Source organism: Triticum dicoccoides, chromosome 3B, assembly GCF_002162155.2.
Source record: "Triticum dicoccoides isolate Atlit2015 ecotype Zavitan chromosome 3B, WEW_v2.0, whole genome shotgun sequence".
Classification (NCBI taxonomy): Eukaryota; Viridiplantae; Streptophyta; class Magnoliopsida; order Poales; family Poaceae; genus Triticum; species Triticum dicoccoides.
In genome coordinates, this window is record NC_041385.1 from 828,471,231 (window position 1) to 828,477,665 (window position 6,435).

Here is a 6,435-nt window from a genome sequence, read left to right on the forward strand (position 1 = left end):
ACGGAATTAGCATTTATGTTAAGCTCCTGATGCCCAGAGACATGGACGCAGTGCAAACCTGTTGATACTCCCAGCAAGGCGCGATGACAACGACGGCGGCAGCAGTTCCTCTGTGATAAAATCTCGCGATGACAACGACGGCGGCAGCAGTTCCTCTGTGATAAAATCTCATAGTCCTGTACAAAGCATACTACATCTGTATTAATCGAATAAGGATGCATCAACATAAAGATTGCTAGCTAGCTAACATAGAGTGCTTGATTCTGGCAAGATGCACACACAACACACGCACGCAGAATCACTGGATTGATTACAGACTTGATTACTACTTGGACATGTACATGTACAAAGTACGCCCAACTCACGCCACTATTCACATATGCATGTGCAAACATGACGTGATGATGTTTATGCTATGGATATGAATCTGACCTTCTCCCGTGCGATGGAATCTACTTCTTGGCTGCAACGCATCTTATGCTGCCGGCAATAGGGTTGTACCCGCCGACGATGTATGGCACTGGCGGCGGCGGCGGCGACGGGCTTTGTGGTACGTCGCCGCGTATAGGTCGAGCACATAATCAGGAGAGACGGTCTCGCAAGACTATTACGTGGTTAGTTAGCATTCTTTTTTTGTTAGCCTAGGTATAGATAGATAGATAGATAGATAGATTGGGTTGTGGGAGAGATAGGTACGTGAGTGTTTTTACACCTGAGAGATTACAATCGTGGGGGAGATATCCTTGAGATTTTTTCTTTTTGAGAGAGATTGAAGAGAGATCTACACCATCATAATTTGGTCCCACCAGATTAATGGCTTCTAATTACTGATTAACGTGGTAATTTCTAGGGAGTCACAAATTAGTATAGGTATAGAAGTAAAAAAATGCTTTCCTTTAAAATAAAACATCGTCAAGTCAAGTCAAGCCTGCCTGGCATGGTTCCTTCCCAACACAAAGGTGACTGCCATACATTAACATCATTGCTCCTTGTGCACAGTAAAATATGTGAAGAAACATTGTGAATGAATAGTAATCAATCACTGTCGATGGATGTCGATGATGTACATATTTATATCCCTGGAAGGGACGGGTCGCACAGGCGCGACCTTTACAAGCCATGGATCGAAAGAATGCGTCCGTTACAATAGGATGTGACCCATCGGGAGAGGAACCGCACATTGGTTTTGCTAAGCAGGGATTTCCATTAATTAAACTAATTAATTAATCCTAACACCCCCCTAATCTCTGCTTCAATTATTCTTGTAAACATCATCATCAACATCTTGATCATCATCATCACGATTAGTCTCCTCCAAAAACCCTGTAGGAAAAATATGAGGAGATATGTACAATATGCCATCAAAAACTCCTTCCAAAAACCGAGTGGGAAAATAAGGAGAAACCGACATATCACAATGCCTGCATTACTATTGCCTCATTAAAAACCTCCCATAAGAAACCATTTAGGAAAACTTATAAAGGAAAAGAGTGCAATATGAAAGATCCGAGGATCACAAACAGATTATCATTCAGGGAGACACTCCCCCTGAACTTTGCAAATCCCGAAGTCGTTTCATACCAATTCCATTGATGTACTTCTCAAATAAAGAACTTGATAATGACTTTGTAAACAAATCAGCAAGATTATCACATGACTTCGTTTGCAGAATATTTATCTCCCCGGTCTGCTGTAACTCATGGGGATAAAATAACTTAGGAGAAATATGCTTTGTAATATTACTCTTTATATAACCTGTTTGCATCTGTGTAATACATGCAACATTATCTTCATAGATAATAGTTGGTGATTCCAATGATCCAATCCCATTTGAACTTTCAATAAAGTTAATCATTCTGCGAAGCCATGCACATTCATATGATGCTTCAAACAAAGCAATAATTTCAGAATGATTCGTGGATGTAGCCACTAGAGTTTGTTTTGTCGACTTCCAAGAAAAGGCCGTACCTCCACACAAGAAGACAAAACCAGTTTGTGATCTGGCATTATGGGGATCCGATAGGTATCCAGCATCACAATATCCCACCATGGTCTTATCTTGATTTTTCTGATAGAGTAAACCAAGATCTTTGGTGCCTTGAAGATACCTGAAAATGTTCTTCACACCAACCCAATGCCTCTTTGTTGGTGATGCACTGAATCTAGCCAATAAATTTAATGCAAATGATATATCAAGCCTGGTGCAGTTCGCTAGATACATTAGTGCTCCAATAGCACTGAGGTAAGGAAACTCAGGTCCTAATACCTCTTCATCATCACCCTTAGGTCTGAATGGGTCTTTATCTCTATCAAGAGATCTAACCACCATTGGTGTTTTTGATGGATATGCTTTATCCATATTAAATTTCTCAAGAATCTTTTGGATATAAGCAGACTGGTGAACAAGTATTCCTGAAGGAAGATGTTCAAGTTGTAAGCCCAAACAAAATTTAGTCTTACCTAGATCTTTCATCTCAAACTCCGTCTTAAGATGATTACTTGCCTCATGTATTTCTTGTGTAGTCCCAATGATATTCAGGTCATCCACATACACAGAAATAATGCAAAATCCATTCTTAGATTTCTTAATAAACACACATGGGCAATCATTATTATTTGAGTATCCCTTTTGAAGAAGGAATATAGTTAGTCGGTTATACCACATTCTTCCCGACTGCTTCAAGCCATACAATGACTTCTGAAGCTTTACGCAATACATGTTGCGGTTAGCCTTTGGATTAGGAAGCTTCATTCCCTCAGGAACTTTCATGTAAATATCCGAATCCAGTGACCCATATAAATATGCAGTCACAACATCCATCAGTTGGATAGACAAATTCATTTTCACTACCAGTGATATTAAATATCGGAACGTTGTTCCACTCATAACAGGAGAATATGTTTCATCATAATCGATACCGGGTCTCTACGTGAATCCCTGTGATACAAGCCTCGCCTTATATCTCACCACCTCATTGTTCTCGTTCCTCTTACGAACGAAAACCCATTTTGCACCCACAGGGAACACATGCTGAGGAGTGGGTATTACTGAAGTGAATACCCCTCTTTTTATGAGCGAGCGCAATTCGTCCTCAGTTGCTGCCTTCCATTTGGACCAGTCTGAACGCTTCATGCACTCTGCCATGGACTTAGGTTCTCGATCCAAATCAAGGCCTTCTGCAATTCTAGAGGCGAAATAAATGTCGACAATTGTAGTCTTTCTATTGTATGATTCTCCTTAATCAATATAATTAATGGATATCTCATCAATACCTTTTGATCCTTCGTGATTTCCCTCAACAATTGGATCAAGGTCTTCCGATGTCCCAACACCAAAATTTGTGTGCACACTCGTGTTGGGTTCTGGATGTCCAACATCCTTCGGGTGTCCTTCAACCCTAGGTTGAATATCAACATTTTGCTGACTTGCATTTACTATTTGAGGATTCCTCATTCCCCTTGGCCGCTTCTGCAAAGCCTTGTCCTTTGTGTCCAGATTTCTCCCTCTCTTGGGTAGCTGAGTAGATCTATGGGTCACATCCACTCTCTCTGGCACATTCATAGCGGGAACATTTGATTTTGTGACACCTTTATAATTAGTAAATTCATCTGGCAGATTATTTGCAATATTTTGCAAATTTATAATCTTCTGAACCTCCAGTCCAGACTCATTCGTACGTGGATCTAAGGACTGGATGCCTTTCACATCCCAATCTATTTCTCGGCATTCTTTGTGGTTATTCTCTCCCCCTAATGTCGGGAAATTGTCCTCATCAAAAATGCAATCAGCATACTGGGCTGTAAACAAATCCCCTGTCAGGGGTTCTAGGTACTTAATGATTGACGGAGAATTGTACCCCACATAGATCCCCATTCGTCTATGAGGGCCCATTGATGTACGATGCGGTGGTGAGATCGGTACATATACCACGCAACCGAATTGCTGCAGATGGGAAATACTTGGCTGGTTTCCACGTACTAACTGCAACGGGGAGACCGTATGATATGCAGTTGGTCGAATTTGTATCAATTTTGCAGCATGTAAAACTGCATGACCCCAACATGAAGCTGGAAGATTACTATTCTGCAGGAGCGGTCTCGCTATCAACTTGATCCTCTTGATAAGTGATTCCGCAAGACCATTCTGGGTATGTACATAAGGTACTGAGTGCTCCACATAAATGCCCAAAGCTAGGCAGTAATCATTAAATGCTCGAGAACTGAATTCCGCGGCATTATCCATTCTGATGGTTTTTATCCTATGCTCAGGATGACTTGCTCTCAATTTAATGGTCTGAGCAATTAGCTTTGCAAAGGCATGGTTCCTTGTTGATAGTAGACACACATTTGACCATCTCGTTGATGCATCAATTAGGACCATGAAATATCTGAATGGTCCAGATAATGGTTGTATTGGACCACAAATATCTCCTTGAATGCGTTCAAGGAAATCAAGTGCATCATCCTTTAATTTCACATAAGATGGACTTGTGATCAATTTCCCAGTTGCACATGATGTGCATACAAAATCCGATGATTTTGGGAACTTTCTATCCGTTATGTTGTGTCCAACAGAACCATCAATAATTTTTCTCATCATCCCAATACCAGGATGACCCAGGCGACCATGCCAAATCTTGAACTTATCAAGATTCTGAAAAACTATCTTGTACGCCATATGCGTCTCTGGTTTAATGTATGTATAATACAACCCGGAAGATAGAGAAGGCAAATTCTCAAGGATTTCCTTTCGAAATCCCTTTTGTTGAGTTATGAGTAGGCATTCAGCCCCACTCTCTTCATTAGTTTCCACATGGAAACCATTTTTGCGGATATCCTTAAAACTCAGCATGGTACGAGTAGAATCTGGATACAGTAGAGCATCCTGGATTACCAATTTAGTACCCATAGGGAGTGTAATTGTAGCTTGACCAGAACCAACAATTATCGTGTCTCGACCAGCAATTGTCATGACACTTCCATTACACTTCTTGAGTGTCTGGAAATATTTCATCTCCCTAAGTATCGTGTTAGTAGATGCACTATCCACTAAACACATTTCCTCCTCCATTGTATTATTCCTTGAAGTTCTATAGAGTAAAAGAACAAAGTTCAGTATATAATCAAACTCTTATAGAATCAATACATACATTACAAACTATATATGTCTTGTACTTATTACAAGCCCTATGTCACACGACATAGCAAACACATTATGTCTAAGGACATAACTTATTTTACAACACATGTAATATGTCTAATAACATCATTACAATACTTAGACAAATGAGACTAAATCTGGTCTCCATATATGTCAGTAGAACCAAATTCCACTAGCATGTCATCGACATCTAGTATTGGATCTTCCACTTGCTGATTCTGCTCCTGGTTGTCCATGTTCAGAGAATCATCTCGAGAACCATCAACCGTAGGGGTACCATCTTCATTTCCAGTGAAGTGTGCTTCATACTGGTTCCCCTGAGCCTTCTTGCCCTTTCCAAGTGACTGTTGGTACAATTCCACCAAATGCTTTGAAGTGTCACACTTCTTTGCAATATGTTCCTTACAACCACACCTGAAGCAAACAGTGTTGCTAGACCTTTCATTCTTCTTGAAAGAACCTTTTCCCTTTTGGACGCCATACTTATTCTGCTTCTCATTACGCTTCCACTTTCCATTGAATGTCCTACGGTTCTTTTTGGAACCATTGAACTTTTGAGTATTCTTAGAGTTGAAGTGTGATTCAGGCAGAGGCATCGTTCTTGTTGGACGAGCCAAATTGTTCTTCTCAAGAAGCTCATTGTGCGTCTCTGCCTGAAGCAGCGAGTAAATCAACTCAGAATACTTCTTATACTTTTGCTGACGATACTGTTCAGCAAGTATCCTCATAGAAGGATGGAAAATAGAAAGTGTCTTTTCAATAAGATCAGCATCAGAAACTGCACTATTGCAGAATATTAGGTTGGAGTTGATCTTATGAACAGCAGAATTGTATGCAGCTACAGACTTAAAGTCTTGGAATCGGACTAGCGCCCATTCCCGTTGTGCTTCAGGCAACATCATTGCCCTTTGTTGATCATACCTCTCCTTTAAGGAGTTCCAGAGTGTCAGAGGGCTCTCCTCCATCAGATACTCTGTCTTTAGGCCAGGGTGAAGATGATGTCGAATGAAGTGCAACGCTGAATACCTTATTATGTCTGTTACAGATGAAGTCCCTTGGGCAGGTGTGGTTATAGCGGAATTGAGTCCCTTGGCCGTCAAATTGATTTTGACATCCATTGTCCATGTCAAATAGTTAGAACCATCGACGGTAAGTTCAGCAATCTCTTTTTTAGATATGTCAGCCATATCCTGCATGCAATCATCATGCTCATTAATTTACTCTCATAGCAAATTAATTGTGTTGTAAATAAAACAATGCATGTATATTGATCA